This window comes from Lutjanus erythropterus, chromosome 7 (assembly GCF_056507025.1).
Source record: "Lutjanus erythropterus isolate fLutEry1 chromosome 7, fLutEry1.hap2, whole genome shotgun sequence".
Taxonomy (NCBI): domain Eukaryota; kingdom Metazoa; phylum Chordata; class Actinopteri; order Lutjaniformes; family Lutjanidae; genus Lutjanus; species Lutjanus erythropterus.
In genome coordinates, this window is record NC_139323.1 from 6,854,604 (window position 1) to 6,872,174 (window position 17,571).

Sequence of the window (17,571 nt, forward strand, 5' to 3'; positions counted from 1 at the left end):
TTTCTCAAGCAGGGTGTGCAAAGGCATCTTGTGACCTGGCAAAGAGAGCAGAGTCCATCATTTGTGCACAATGTATCTCTGCAGAATGAGAACAGACAAGATGGAGAACGTGACTTTCTTGAGGGACTTGTTCAGTCTAGACCGCTGTGCAGAGACTCAACTCCACCATTAACAGGGTGTGACTTTGTTGCACAAAACTTAAGTGTGTGTGTCCTCTTTAATGCATTCACTCGTGCTCACAGGCACATGCTTAGCTCATGCATGCAGGAGGCTCAGCAGCAGATGCGTGCCGACACGTGACACTGACAGTTGAAAGAAATTTACATTTGCAAAGAAGGAATGCTGCAAGTCAGACGTGTATTTATTATAATCCCAGGCTTGCACGCATTCTAACCAACTGAACTACCACAATCCATGAAATCCAGTCACAGGATTTCTTGCAGGACTTCTCAATTTAAATGTCAGCTGGTCTCTGTTTCTCAAGTGCCACATGCTCTGACCTGCTGGGTCACTGTCTGCAAGTAAAACTGAACCGCCTTTCTCATGACCCAGCCCCCAGAACAGGGTTTTACAATGTAAGGTAAACACACCACTTTTGAATGCACATTATCAGATTGCAATAAATCATTTACATGAGTCTGTTCCTTAGAAGAGCAGATGCAAAATGTCCTGCCTTTTATCCAGAATCCAGTCAAAAAGTCAATCTGGGAAGTTGCATTTTCACGATCGCAACAACTAACACAAATTCAACCGGTCTTGCAATTTTGTCTAATCGCAGCAGCTTCTCCACAAATTGGACCAATCATTGTGGAGTCCCATGAGTTACACCAATCATAGCAGTCCCCTGTGCAAACGCCAAACACGTATGTCAATGAACTGGGGCTGCAACAGAAAATGGTACATGTGGATCACTGTCTCCCAAAAGTGCAAGATGACGTCCTCAAATGTCTTGTTTTGTCCAAAACCAAAAGATATTCAGTTTACTGTCAGAGAGGAGTAAAGAAATTAGAGAATTTGGGCAATTTTTTAATTAAAAAATGATTATTCACCTTGAGTATTTTGCAACCATAAATAACTCCAGAATATCCCCAAAATAGTTGTTGATTAATTTAATAGTCATTTAATATTGATTAATTGTTGCAGCTCTACAATGAACTGACTTAATGTTTTAATATTTACTGCCTTTGTATTTTTGCTTTTTAAATTTTGTCATGGGTACTGAAAACAACATAAGGTTTGTCATTGTTGTAGATATTTGAAAATTAAACAAAAAACAAACTTTTATATTTAATAATTTTGTCTGAGCTCCAAAAAGACTTTGTTCTGAGTGTTCTAAGTAACCTTCCTTAAAACAGTGTAGAAGCAGAATGCAGTTTTAATCTCCCTGCATGTATCCAAAAAATAAAAATAAAAATAAATTGAAAGGGTCTTTTTGCAATTTTTACTTGCTCCCACAAATTTCATTGCAAAAAAAAAATGCTTACAAACATTGCAATATGCATCATAATTTTTTAGAAAAGCTGCCATCAAGTCAAGCATTTTGGGCGGCAAAATCCCCCAAAAAGCCTGTGCAATCCCGGAGAGGCTGTTTGACTGAGTCAACAATGACCTACATGATATGATATTCAGACCTAGTCTGGTGCAGAGAGTTCAAATGATGACTGAGCCTTTTTCACTCATTCATTTTGGCGCATTATAATGCTGTATTCATTCAAAGCAGCGACCAGGATCTCACAGGGAAAATATGTGCGGGCCGGTTGCAGCGGTTTGTTTTCAGAACAGTGTAACTCCAATGGAACGCGGCTGCAATGCCGAGCAGCATACCACCCTGTTTCGCCCCTAATGAACATCAATCAAAGGCGCATTCTTACAGCTGCACAGACCACCAAGTGTAAGGCAATGCAATTAAAAGCAACTTATTCCTGGACTGGAAAATATTTCCTTTGCCACTGTCTGGTGGAGCAAAATGTTTCAGAGAAAAAATCAAAGGAGGAAAGAGCAGCTTGTAGAAAAGAATCCCAGGCATGTAACCAGTGGCTGGGCAGACTTTCTGGGCAGGGTGACATCCCGACTGCTACTTGGGCTTCCTCTCTAAACTGCCAGACCCTTATGTTTGTTAACTGGAGGCCGACATTCCCTGGACGGCTCCCGCGGCAAAGATCAGGGTGGAATTCTTGTCTGGCAGACACGTGGCACAGGAGCTTCTCAAAGTGGACACAGCAGCACACAGACAGATAAAGCACGCTGTGTGGACTGTTTATTGTCAGGCCCTTGCAGCCATGATTAGAGGGTTTCTGCTACGGAGAACCACTTTCCTTGGAAAGACATTATGCATCAGCATGTAAAATGACAAATAAGAAATGGCACAAGATTTAAAGTGTGCTGGTGGCTCTGTGAGGCTGTACTCTGGTAATTGCTAATGTCAGCGTGCTAACTTGCTCACAGGGACAATGTTAAGATGCAGGTATAATGTTTGCAATGTTCATCACTTTATTTCAGTGTTATGAAGTGGATGCTAGCATTTGCTATTCAGCACTAAACACAAAGTTCAGCTGTGGCTGATGGGAATGTCTTTAGTTTTGCAGGTATCTGGACATGAACCAAAGTATGCTGCATTCACATGGATTCAGGCAGACGCTAGACAGCAGACAGAAAACACCTTCTGGATGGCACAGAAAAAGATGAACAGTCCAACAGAATAGCAAGACAGTAAAACACGTATGATGATGCATGTTGCTATGGTGATGTCATGTTATTTAGAAAGAATATAATGAAAATATATGAAATAAAATAATTTTGTCTCTGCAATAATTCTAGTTAGGCCTGTAGCTATAAAATGCAGCTTTCTTTTAGTATTCTATTACAAATGTAAAATTAGAGTTATTCCTTCCAGAAAGGTTATTCATTCATGCTTTCATTAATTTCTAATATAGATAAAAGGAGAACTGATATGGCCAATATTGTGGCCTATTTCAATGCATGTGTGCATAATTAAATTCGCAAATGTGTAAAAGAACTTCTAAATGCATACTAAGATCTGCAAATGTGTATTCAGAATTTGAGTGTGCATAATCAGCGATGTAAATGTGTAAAAAAAAGGTCATGGAAAAGTCATGAGTTACACATCAGATGGTCTTTTTACACAATTTCTGCAATACTTTTGCCACGGTAGAGATCTGCAAATGTGTGTGGAGATTTGTCCGTGTGTCGCACAGCTTATACACCACCAGGTGGCACAAGCACTTACTGATCTTAAGCGACGCTGCTGAGCCGGCTGGGTAGTTGTGGCTGCAGTGATGCCGATGTAAAGAATACTGCGATGGAATCCTGATTGCTCACTGTAAGTACGTTCATATTTGTACAGTAGTTGTTATACGAAGTATTGCAGAGCATTGTAAAACTATTATCTTATTGGAAGCCGTTATCGTCTGCTCAGCTTATATGCCACCAAGCAAACTCACATCAAGTGGTGCTTGCAAGCTAACTGGACCAATTAACCGAGCTAGCTGAAAATTATGTTGTGACATTATCTGATCCATACTATGTTGATGTTTGTTGTCACAGAAGTTATTCGCTTCTTGCTGGCTACATCACTAAAGGTTTCTTCTTGTGGGAGGGAACTATAGATGTAACATCCGGTTGTAAATTTCATTGATGTTCTCTACCAACTTTATCTAGTTTTACTGTCCTGCTCTCGTCTGCTAAACTGATGTCCAGTTTGCCAAGTGCTTTTTGAAAGTGCCTGACCTTTTCCAAACAGTTTCTACAGACAACTTCCCAGATGGTTCTGTCTAACAAACCATCTGTCGTGTCAGGTTACCCCTTTCCCAAACTTTACCCAATCTCACTCTTCATACCTAAGCCTATTTAACACAACCAGCGAAGGCAAGGAGTACTAGCCAAACAGAGTCAGAGTGGTGTGTATTATATTTTCACCTGATGATGGCACTACATGAAAAGTGTAAGGATCACCTAAGCTTTCATCCTGCGGGAATGTGAAGGCCTGAACCAAATTTCACGTCAGTCCATGCAATAGTTGATATTTTGCTAAAAACTGCACTTCTTGGTAGCTGTGGAGGAAAAGTTAGGAGGATCAACAAAGGCATTACCACAAACATCTGTGCAAAAGTTGATCTTAATCCATCCAATAGATGTTTAGGCATTTCAGTCTGGACCAAAGTAGTGGACCAGCCAGTGGACATCCCTGGAGACATAACGCTAGCATGGCTAAAAGCAGCACATATATGTAACCCTCTTTGATATTCCCTCCACACACAGAGGTGAAGTCAGCACCTGGCAGGCCGATGTGTGAATATTCTATCCATGGAAACGGGATCTGCAGTGACCTAGTTATTGAGTGGGCTGATAATATGTCACAAGGAGGCAACAGGAAAGGGGGGGGGCATGGTTGTAACACATGTGAAACTGCAGTAATAGCTCATTCACACTAATGATTTTGTGTAGGCACAATGCTGGCTTGGACTGACTTTCTGTTTTCTTCCCACAAAGCATCACACGGGAAATGTTCCTGTGCTAATAAGCTCCATAATACTACATTTTTAGCTGTAATTTAAAGCACATGTTTTGCATTGTCAATATTTGTCCAGGTGAATGAGAAGAAAGTAGAATCCAGTGGCTGAAGGCGCCCCAGCTGCATACTCCTGATACTTTCTGTGCCCTGTGGCAAAAACTTGATGAGGCTGTTTGTCCTACTTCAAAGCCAACATGTGTCTACATTAGAGCCATGCAGATAGGAAAGCTAATCTCAAGTGCTATCTGCATGCAACCCAGGGCACTTGGAGGCCACCCAGCGCACGGCACACCGATCCTGGTTGGAATTCCCAGAGTTAAGAGGTACATAAATAACATTAAGAATGTAAATCTCTGGAAGTCTGAGATTTATTTTTACAAGCAACACAGACAACACTGCAGTTCCTGAGAACAGAAGAAAGCTGCCAAGGATCTTGCACATGGGAACAAAAGGTCTTGGATGTCTTCTGTTCTGTCTCTCACAGATCAAACAGGTTTTTTTCTTCTGCTTTTGTGCAGCATGGTCTGCTTCACGTGCAGACATATGAGCTATTTCCATCGGTCTTGACATATGGTTACAGATGGAAGCTGCACTCAGCAAAAACAAAAAAAAAAGTCAGAGTACACAACCAGCGCTGGCTCGCAGCCTGGTCATGGATGCGAGCCATCGGAACCGGTGATCAAATGAGTATTAACCACACTGCTTCCTGCACAGGGAAGAGACACTCCCGCCTCTGCCCATGGCTAACCAACATGAGTAGGAGTGTGAATGTGTGTGTGTGTGTGTGTGTGTGTGTGTGTGTGTGTGTGTGTGTGTGTGTGTGTGTTGATGGGGGGGGGGGGGGGGGGTTTGGAGGGAAAGGGGGGTGTTCAGGAAACGGACGTCGTGCAACCCAGCACAAGGAAGGAAGATGCCCATATATGAGCAGATGCTTATGAAACAGGATGGAGGACATGCCTGAAGAGGCCTGGGATCTCCCTTGGGTGCGACAATAATGCACTAAATGTGTAAATCTCCTCCTACATGTTATAAACACACACCCTGCTGGCACTCAAAAGCTCAAGTTGCACCGAGTCCAAACTTTCGTTTAAGCTGATATTTCAGTACCTGAGATTTCGCTGTTATGTAACGATCATCACAATCAGGTGTTGGCAGGATTCATTATTTGCCACTGAAGGGAACCTACTGAGCGGTGGTATCAGTGTTAACAGAGAGGTGGGCCAGCTGCACCTTAAAGTGATGTCTGGGATTATTTGTAATGGGGCTGTATGAGAAACTTATCCATAGTCAGTGTGTTAGCTACAGTACATTCTGGTCGGCACACCTTTGCACAAGAAGATACCAGTAGAAAGCTAAACAATGTACTGCTGTGGACAGAATACAAATAAAGGTAACTGTTCAATTACAGATTAAAACAAGGGCATCATGCACAGTGCACACCTAGCTGTCAATTCATTACCATGGCCTCAAGTGAAAAAATGCTTCACAGGGCGGAAGTTTTTGTCTTTAAATCAATCAATCAATCAATAAATTACACATGACAAAGGAAGGAACAACTGGACAAACCAATAATCCTCACAACCAACATGAAATACTTTTTGGTTTCTTTACTCCTCTCTGACAATAAACTGAAAATCTTTGGGTTGTGGACAAAACAAGACATTTGAGGACATCATCTTGGACTTTGGGAAACACTGATCAACATTTTTCACCATTTATATGGACCAAATATCTAATTAATTAAGGATGAACTTGAAACATGGGTTCAAACATGGGGAGCACATGGACGTCCGTTTTTCAAGCTGAACATCCGTGTACTTTCCCTGTCATCATTTTTAGCATCTCTTGGATGGAGGTGATAATAGATATCACATATGTCAGTGCAAGCAAACAAAAGGTCTCCACAGAAACTACAATTTTACTGCTGTAAAATCTCTTTCAATGCAGTAAATGCCTTTTTAACCAACCTTTTAAGGGGATTCTGTGCATCATCATTAGGTAAATCTCTCAATTAAGGAGAAATTAAGCGTTAAGTGTTGCACTTAAGGGGATAGTACATCCAAAAATTAAAATTCAGTCATTAATACTCCACAAAACACTGCTGGAGTTTCACAGAAAAACAGCGTTGCAGAATCTCCCAAAAATGGAAGTGAATGGTGACCAGTTTTCAAATGTAAAAAAAACACCAAAAACAAAAATAGACAAAAAAATAAAATGCCTCCATACTGCTTGTCTGGTGTAATCCAAGTCTCCTAAAGTCCCGACATGCCGTTTGCACACAGTCACAACACACACACCCAGTTCAGACAGTGTGCACATGACACCAGGCTCCAAGCTAAGGATCTACAGTGAAGACTTATCATGTTGGGTCTTTAGGAGACTTGGATTACACCAGACGAGCAGTATGCAGGCATTTTATGTTTTTATTCTGTTGTTTTTTCAACTTGGAAAACTGGTCACCATTCCCTTCCATTGTTTGGGAGATTCTACAACACTGCTCCTGTGTAACTCAGTTTTGTGGACTAAAAAACTAAACCCAACCTTCAATCGGCAACTTAAGGTGGGGAAACAACTGGCAACTTTGTGCAGCCAGCCCTGCGTTTCTGTTTCTTCCAGCTGTGCAGAATGTTCTGCAGCCACTGAGCAACACACCTGCACGCTGGCAAAGGGAACCTTTGTTTAACACCTGCATATCGACTGGGCCATTTTTTTTTTTCACTCTCGTTTAATTTTAAGTGATGCTCATGCAATCAAACGTTGTCTCTGCAGAGCTACACTTTTAAAAATTGTCCTTTCTCCTGACCTAAATTCGATGAATTATGTTTTCTGTTATGAGCGTACTGTTAAGTGACTGACCTACTACTATTGACTCGATATATTTTATTCAGTAGCAGAGGAAGTTTACTTAAAGTTATACAAGGAGTTTTTAAGTGGTTATGAAACAGTCTTAATTTAATACTGATGACTGTATGACCTACATAATGAGACCACAGGAGGAGCCTGTGTTTCCATTTTCAAAGACAAAGATACAGTGAGGAGCATCTTTGCCAGTTTAAAAAAAAGCAGTAGGTGATTTTTCACTAGATTATTTTATATTTGATGTTATATTTCATGGTTACAGCAGTGTAAATACAACAGCTTCTGTCTAAATTTGTCCAAGTCTCCAAAATCAACACAATATGTAAGTTCCTTGAACGGCTGCATGGTTGATAAATTGGTAGATTATCTTCTCGATCAGTTAATAGTGGTTTCATCTGTAAAATCAATCAGTGTTTCCTAAAGTACAGAAAGACGTCCTCAAATGTCTTGTTTTGTCCACAACCTTAAGATATTCAAGTACTGTCAGACAGGAGAAAAGAAACCAGAAAATATTCACATTTAAGAAGCTGAAATCAAAGAATTTTGACTTTTCTCTCAAAAAAAAAAAAAAAAAAAAAAAAAACTCAAGCTGATTAATTGATTAATCAATTAATCAATTAATTTAATAATCAACTAATAATTGATTAATCATTGCAGTCCTAATTCCCTGTAGCCACTTTAAGTACAATACCAAAATACACTGTTATAATAATAGAAGTAAAAGTCCTTTGGTTAATTTTAACTACTATTATATTGGGCTACAACAACAATAATTTTCATTATGGATTAATCTGCTGATCAATCAATTTATTCTACATTATAGTCACAATTAAACAGAGTTCAAAGCTATCCTCGTGAATCTACAACAATATTTCTCATATTTCCGCATATGGCCAGTTTTATTGAGATTTATGATGTTGTCTTTATCATGTGCAGAATGTCACCTGCATGAAGGACTGTATGTGTCATTATCACGTGTGCAGTTGTTTACAGCTGTTGAAAGACAACACAGTGCAGTGATGCTTTAAGCAAAACGTTGTTCACACACATGAAGTCGAGACGCCTGCAAACAGAAACAGACTTACATAAGAAGGGAACACTGCTGGGTTCTGCTCAGGAAGCAGACACTGTCTTGTTTACAGTTCTGCAGCATCCTGACCAAATAAGGACAAAGAGAGAGCTTTTTGGATAATACATATATCAAAGCTGGTGAATTGACCAATCGTTAACGGGCAGGGCACTACAATGATTAAGGGTTATCTTAAACCTTAGGACTAAAGATAATGGACTGTCCGATAGTGCCACCATGTGGACAAAATGTATTACCACAGAACTCAGGGGACTGAGATCCTTCAGTGTGAGCAGGATCTTAAATCTGCTGACAAACAGATTTAAGGGTTTGTACGAACATATTGATATCACATGTCACTTACATCCCACACTGTAGCTCTCATCCTGAACTAACAGTCCACATGATATTAGAACCATATAAAGAACAGCTGAACATATTTTCTAGCCACTCCTAAAACAATTTGTACAAGCCAACATGAAAGAATTATTAGTCATTATAATACTTCCTGCTGTGTCTATGGTCATGAGGAGATTGCTTAAAAAATCAAATTACAAAGTAAGCAGGAGAAAAAAATCAACAGTAAATGGAAAGTCTGTGTCAAAATACACTCTAAAATTTCCTTTCCTCACTTTTATTTGCTGTACATATTGAAGTGCTGGCAGAAGCAATTAGACCAAATGTAGATATGAAAGGAATACAGCTAAGAAAAGAAATGCATAAATTAACACTTTATGCAAATGATGTAAAAGTTTATCTGTATATAGTAAAGTTTCAGGGTATAAATTAAATAAAAATAAATGTGAATCATTAATAAGAAAACAAGTTAGCAAAGTTCTTATAGATGAATATAAACTTAAATGGACAAAAATAAAATAAAATATCTGGGCATCAGTATTAGTAAGAACTTGGATTAAATGTATGAGCATAACCACTGTGTTTTGACAAGTAAAATAAGGCAGGATCTGAACAGAGATTAATACCAGATAGAATACTAAGCAGAGTGGAAACTATAAAAATGATAGTACTTCCACAATAATTATTTTTATTCCAAGCATCACTGATACCAATAAAAGAAGAAGGATTTTAATAAAAAAGAAAAAAAAAATTCAAATTGTATTTGGAATAATAGAAGAAGAAGAAGAAACCTTACTACAACAAAAAGAAGGAGGGTCAAATGTTCCAAATTTGCATAATTAATTTTATGTTACACAAATTCTTACAGTATTGAAGTGGATGAAAGGAGAAACCAAAACCAAATGGATATGACTGCAGAAAAAGAAATGGCAAAGATATCAAATGGAACATTGCCATTTATATGAAAATACATACAAGGCAGAGACAATATATCTCAAATATTGTTAATACTAACTGTAGAGAACATATGACTAAATGAGGTCATTTACTTGGGAACTTGGGAACATCTGGGTGTCCCTTTTTCCTGTCAACGAGTTCCTTAAAAGCTACCTAGCAGGTCAGTAAGCTCAGTCGGACAAATAGTACAGATGGCAGAGCTGGATGGCAAGGTAGGGAGAAAAATAGCTCAGAATCTGACAGGTTTAATAGCTGAATGTATAATAAATTAATCAGTCATCAGTCATTAATGATCAATTCATTGATTAATCGTTGCAGTTCTACAGTGTATTTCACACTGCATTTAGACCCAGGTTAAGGGAGCCTAGGCTAAAAGAGCTTTCATCCTGGCACGTTCCAAAATGGGCTGCCCCGACTTTAGCTTAGGGCTAGCTGGCCCTTCTCCAGATCAGGGTTAGTCCTGAGTCTGCAGGGTTATCCCCTGAAAATCGACTAAACCCAGGGCTAAAAGCAGCTGGTGTGAAACAGAGCTAAAAGATTAGAAGAAGAAGATAATCAGCCAGGTTAATGGAAAAGACCTGTGTGGGTGTACAGACTCTTTAAACAAGGGCTAGAAGAGGGGCAGTGTGAATCATATAGACTTAGGCTTAGCCTCACCCTGGGTTAACAATGTGTATTAAAAAAGGTACTAAGTTATCCCAGGGTTAACTCTTATCCCAGGGCTAAGGATAGCTAAGGATAGCACTGGGCTAAGAGCATGCAGTGTGAAAAGCCCTTTTTACAAACCCCAATTTAACCCATGGCTGGGGGGGCTAATGAGAGACAAACATTCATGCATTTCTCATAATAAAACAAATACTATTTACCAGACTCTCACTACCTGATATCACCACCAGAGGCCAGCACCTGGCAGGCAGTTAATAATGTCTGGCTGGAGATATGAAAGACTTAGGGGACTATGTGTGATTAATAATGGATAGACCAGTGAAGCAATGTTTGTTACCTGATCCTTCTCTCAATTACAGTAAAGGCTGAGGGACGCTGGTGACAACAGCTGACAAATAGTAGCCGGTCTACTGACAGAGACACTGACCTGTGTGGGAAAGGATCTCAAAGAGCCTGTAGGGGGGTCCCAGTCTGTGTGATCAGCATAAATCTGGAAAGAAAAGCAAAGAATGTTTAAATTACTAACCAACCATGACAGGAAACCAAAACATTCACAGTTCAATATGAATGGTTCTTCGACACCACAGAGTGATGAATGTGGGGGGGACACATATTATTATAGTTGTTTAACCTAATCAGAAACACTGACAGATTTGTGTGACTATAGGAAATTGTTTATTTATTGGTTCTCTCAGCAGAGGGCAAACCAAACCGTGAGAGCGTGAGCCCCCACAGTGTGATGAATACCAGTCCACTGACACAAGCTTCCTCATCATTTAGGGAAAATGTCGAGTGCTGGCACGCCAAAACCGTTGTGGGAGAACATACTCAAGCTTCTGCACCATTTGCTTTCATTACGACATTCCAGTGAAACCAGTTAGATGACCGGTCTTTTGGTCTGAGAACCCATGGCATCTGAAGCCACAGAGCCCCCTACTGGTGGGAAGTAACGGAGTACAAATAACTTGTAACTGTACAACTTACGTTTTTGGGTTTTTTTGTTTTCTCAGGTATCTGTACTTTACTTGAGTTTTTATTTTTCTGACTTTTTACTTTTACTCCCTACATTTGCACACAAACATCTGTACTTTCTACTACTTATATTTTCAAAACAGGTTTGTTTCTTTAGTTTTAATGCATTGGAGGGAAATTATTAATTATTTTTATTTTTCATCATTATGTGCCGCCTTCCCAACGTCAAGACTAAAATCTATGTTTCATGAAGTCAGTCCTCAACTGTAAATGTGAATACACCTGATCATTAAATGGTTTTAAGAAATATTGATTGGGTCTTTAAAGTCTAAACTGTTACTGTTAAAGCCATGCTGGTCAAAAACTTGAAGGTTGAATAAGCTGTCCTTCTTGTTTAAAAAAAAGATCTAGAGCTTTAGTCATAGTTTTAATGGAAACAACAGCTTGAATTATGCTTCTCTTAGTATGTGTGAAAATATGGAAAAAACGATGCCATGTTTGAATCATTTTAACCAAAAGCAAAGCTGTGTACATGAACAGAACTGGAGAGGAAGATAAACAAGTTTCTGTTTTGCAAATGAAATTAGTTTTCATCCTCAAATGTTTGCCTTGCAGTATATTACATGTGGGTTTATTACACCCAGGGATCTGTTGTTGCAACAAAACCAAAGATGTTTTATTATCAGCTGTGTTCCAGTTGCTAGGCAATCTCTAACTTCCTTCTCTAGTTGATAATTGTCCAGTTGGACTGTCCAGTATCAGTACAGGGTGCTGGAAGGCTGTGTCAGGTCAGAGTAAACACTAACGCAGCCTAACAGGAACTTAACACTATATAATAAAGAATATGAGATTATTCTAAAGCTGTACACAATGAGGATTTACAAATATGTGCTTTATGCTTAATTGGTTAGCAAAATAGTTGCAGAATAATCTAATAATTACCATTTCTAGGAAAAGGAGCATGGGAAATAAATGTAAATACTGTAGCAGGTACACTTGATTTGTGTCAATCATAATGCTGAAGCCCCATGTTTAAGTAGTAATCTATAAGATTTTCATTTATATAAAAGTTACCACAATGATGACTGAGCATTTGGCTCACTATTATAATATTTATATATATGTATATATATATATATATATATATATATATATACATATATATATATATATATATATTTGCAGTATTATGAACTGGTATTATGAACTGAAATGTTGCAGTAAGTTATTGCCAATGCAAACCAAATGTTTCCTACTGCTTAATTTAAAAGCATTTAACTGTAGAGAGCACTATGTCTAAATGAGGTCATGCTAGTTAGTCGTTAATCAATTGTTAATTGATTCATCAATTAATCTTTGTAGCTCTATAACAAACCCCAATTTAACCCCTGGTTGGGGGGCTAACAAGAGATAAACATATATAGATTCCTCATAATGCAATAAATACAATTTATCAGACTCTCGCTGCATGATAGCACCACCAGAGGGCAGCACCTTACAGGAAGTTAATAAATTCTGGCTGGAGATATGAAAGACTTAAGGGGACGGTTTTTAATGGTGGGGGAAACCGGTAACCTGACATGCCAGATGATTTGTTACGCAGAATTATCTGGGAAGTAGTTCTTAGAAACTGTCTGGAAAAGGGCAGGCACTTTCAAAAAAACACTTGGCACATTTCAAGTCTAACACGGGCTATTTTCAACCGATCAGATCAATCTCAGGAGAGGAGCGAAAACTTTGCTCTTCTTTCAATGAAGAAATACTCTCCAGTTCTGATAAAAGTGATGCTATCACAGTATCTACGCGAACCTCTGCTGCTTCCATGGACGCTTCTTGCTGACATCACATCTAAAACCACACCTGTAGCTGCCAGTAGTCCCTGCCAGGACTCTGATTGGCTGCACCACTTTTGGCACAGACACAAACAAATCTATGTTTGATAAAGTCACACATCTGAACATTAAATGGATTTAAGAAATACTGATCGGGTCTTTAAAGTCTAAACTGTTACTGTCAAAGCCATTTTGGTAAACAACTTTAAGGTTGAATAAGTTTTAGTCATAGTTGTACTGGAAACAGTTTGGATTGTGCTTCTGTTAGTATGTGTGAAAATATGGGAAAAACGATGCCATGTTTGAATCATTTTAACCAAAAGCAAAGCTGAACAGAACTGGAGAGGAGGATAAACAAGTTTCTGTTTTGCAAATGAAATTAGTTTTCATCCTCAAATGTTTGCAGTGCAGTATATAACATGGGTTTATTACACAGAAAATATTAGGGGGGTCTGTTATTGTACCATGCTGAAACCAAAGATGTTTTATTATCAGCTGTGTTCCGGTTGCTAAGCAATCTCTAACTTCCTTCTCTAGTTGATAATTGTCCAGTTGGACTGTCCAGTATCAGTGCAGGGTGCTGGAGGGCTGCTCTGTGTGTCAGGTCAGAGTAAACACTGACGCAGCCAAACAGGAAGTTAACGCCATATAATAAAGAATATGAGATTATTCTAAAGCTGTACACAATGAGGATTTACAAATATATGCTTTATGTACAACAACAGACACTTATCTAAAGACTCACTACCTTTGATGCCTCCTATATCCTAGCACCTAAGTTACATCCTTATAATTAATAATTATTCTTTCATTTTATGGCTGCAACTATTGATTATTTTCATTTTTTACTGAGCTGTCGGTTATTTTCTCAGTTGACTGATGAATTAATCCTGTCACAATCTTGTCAGTTAATAATTGGTCCAAACGTGGATAAAAAAAATAATAAATCAAAATTCTCTGATTTCAGCTTCTAAAATGTGAATATTTTCTAGTTATTTTTCTCCTATTTTCTTGATTTAACAATTAATAGTTTGGTCAATCAGTGTTTCCCAAAGCCCAAGACGACGTCCTCGAGCGCTACAACCCAAAGATCAGAGAGGAGTAAAGAAATCAGAAAATATTCACTTTTAAGAAGCTGGAACGAGAGACGTTTGACTTTTTTTTCTTTAAAAAGTATTCAAACCATTTAACTGGTTACCAAAGTAGTTGCAGATTAATCTAATTATCGATTAATTGTGCTTGCTGCTCGATTTGCCATTGCAACATCCATATTTTCACTGTGAAAAAGAGAAGTGCATGCACACACAGATTTGCTTTAAATTTGCGATTCTAAATTACTTTTGTAATGTATAGTTGCCACATCTTAATTAAAACACACTGTCAGATATCCATAGTGCATCTCAAACAACCAATTACACATGAGTGCATAGCTCACCCACAGGAAGCAGCTGACTGAGAGAGGGCATGAAGAGAGGATAATTAAATTTAATGACGATGGCTTTATTAGACTCATTCCCCTGATGCTGCACAGATGCACCACAGAGACCTGGAGCTGCTTTGTGTAATTGTATCAGTTGCGCTGCATGTCATGTGGGACCGCACAGAGCACATGACTATAAATATCCCACTGCGGCAATATGACAGGTCCCACAGTGTCAGCGCGATCATACGCAGGATGACACCAGCCGGTGACCTGGCTACTGTCACACGGGCCCGGCTGTCGCTCCGCAGAAGGGAACGACCCCGGGAGCTGCAAGGACATCCTGCCACGGGGACAGGAAGAGCAACAGTGAGGCAGCACTTTCTACTCACACTGTTTGATCAAAGGATAAACAGTTTAGAAACAGATTAGATGGTGACACGGTTTCCAGAAAGTCCCAGGGGTTCAGTGGAAGTTCATTCATAAAATCAAAAAGCTATTTATTTAGAATTTGTAAGCAAACAAATGCAAATTTTATTGCTCTCTTAATTTAGAAAGCAATGACTGATGAGATCAGCTACTGTCAACACATGTAGGAATAGACTATATATAGCAGCATATATGTCTTATACTGGTTATTTTTCTGAAAGCTATAGAAGCCTAATTTCATCCATGCTATGGTCACGTTGTCATGGCAGCACCCAGCTATTTGACATCAGCATCTCACCCCGGTCAAACAGACCTTGTGGGAAAAATGAGGGAATGCCCACACCTCCATATTCTTTCTGCAAGTGAAGGGAAGTGAGGGTTTTTTGATAAATAATCAGTGGTGGACGGTAAAAAAGTACATTTACTTGAGTACTGTACTTAAGTACATTTTTTTGAGTATCTGTACTTTACTTGGGTATTTGTTTTGTTTTGGGTTTTGTTTGGAAACTTATGACTTTCACTCCATTACATTTCAAAGACAAATATTGTACTTTTGTCTCCACTACATTTCTAGGAAGGTTGTTGTTATTCGAAGTCAGCTGTTGCTGTTTTGCCTTTTCTAAAATACAACTGGCCGCACGTTGTGTTCCTCACAGAAGGAAACCAATCACAGTACCTGCTCTCAACTGGGATTGATGTAAAAGCAGAAATACATCATCCAGACGTTCTGTAATAGGAACAAGCAAACTCTCCCTCTGTCATTCAAACTAAACTCAGTAATGGTAACGGCAGGAGAAAGAATAAATTAAATCTCAAGATGTTATTATAATTAGAAAAAGAGAAATAATTCCAAGCCGGCTTTTAATGTTGGATTGTTTTTATCAGGGTGAAAAATACCACATAATTAATGTATATATATATATACAGTCCCTGAAGACAGAAAGAAATCTCAGTTATTTAACAGACTTGGAGAACAACTTACAGTCGGTTCTAATTTTATATGGTGATTTTAATATAGTTACATCAGAAAATGTCAACTGTCCTTTTTGTTTTTGATTGTATTTCTATGTTGAAGTGTTTATAGGTGTTTCTATAAGCTTTGTGTAGCAGAGTGGTTCTACAAGCATCAGTGCATCATTAGATGGTTTCAGAGTTACAAGGTTCTGTAAATGCATCATGAAAACAATACAGCAATGTATTGATATTAGAACATGTACTTTGTAATTTGTAGTTTTTAAAAAATAAGTATTTTTAAAAGGAAGTACTCTAGTGCTTAAACTCGAATAAAATTTTGTCTGAGCAACTTTTACTTGTAGTTGAGTAATATTTGACCAGGAGTACCTTTACTTTGACTCAAGTACTGGAGTTGAGTACTTTGTCCACCACTGTAAATAATCATAAGTAATTTAAGTATATTGATAAAGTGGGTAAAGGAAAATAATAGAACAGCTAGAACAGACATTGGCACATGAAAAAAAAAACCTTGTTGCACCCTGTCAGGTTCAGAATGTGAGGAAATGGTGAAAAATGCTGATCAGTGTTTTCCTAAAGCTCGACATGACGTCCTCAAATGTCTTGTTTTGTCCACAACCCAAAGATATTCAGTTTATTTTCAGAAAGGAGTAAAGAAACCAGAAAATATTTACATTTAAGAAGCTGAAATCAGAGAATTTAGACTTTTTAACTGGGATAACAGTGTGCATATAAACATACTATCAATTACAAAACTGAAATCAGTATCTGAAGAAAAGCCAGTGGAACTCATGTGGTCCATTGTGACAGCCTTCATCACTTGCTGATAAGCGGTTAATGCTTTGTGTGCTAAGCAGCATCATGTGTGTGACACATCCACTCACACTCAGTGAGTGTATAATACCTTCATCACAGCGATACGCTCCAGCGAGGAGGCTGACAGAGCTCTGACGTGCGTCCGAGCAGCGGAGCATATTTCACATATTGCTGCGGACTAACAGGGCTGGAGGCCGACGGCGGCGGCTCCGCTGTGTTGACTGGGAGCATTCTCTGAAGGTCTTTGTGACCAAGGCAGTGACGCACGGTCGAGCTCCCAGGAGGCCGAGCGTGGAATTTGAGTCGAGGGATAGAGGGAGGGTTGGGGAGGGGGGTGACACTCTCACGAGATTAAACCACGCTAAGGTCTGCACCAGTGACTGTGGTGTAACCAGGCAACACAGCCAAACCCACGTCAGCACCAGAGACCCACTCAGGTAGAGTCAGACTGCCAGAGGACATTTTACTGAAAAGATAAATCTCCAACAAAGTGAAAAACAGTAGCCAGAGAAATATTCAGGTAATATTCTGCTGTGACTTCAAAACCAGTGTGATTCCTTCCTTCTTCTGGTCTGTTACGCTGCACATTTACTGTCAAACACTCTTAAGGTTGATCTCAATAGATTCCATTTAAAACATTATACAATGATCATGTATTGTACCTAAGATTCACAAGAGCAGATGTTCAAGT

The 17,571-nt window shown here is 38.9% G+C and overlaps 1 protein-coding gene across 1 annotated transcript in view; it reads right to left on the minus strand.

Annotated features, from left to right (window-relative positions):
- gng12b (guanine nucleotide binding protein (G protein), gamma 12b) overlaps positions 1-17,571 on the minus strand; it is a 42,302-nt gene that overhangs the window by 21,577 nt on the left and 3,154 nt on the right. Inside the window, exon 2 of the mRNA XM_084722483.1 lies at positions 10,867-10,929. The gene's annotated coding sequence lies outside the window, so the exon portion shown is untranslated. The remainder of the gene's footprint in view (positions 1-10,866; positions 10,930-17,571) is intronic.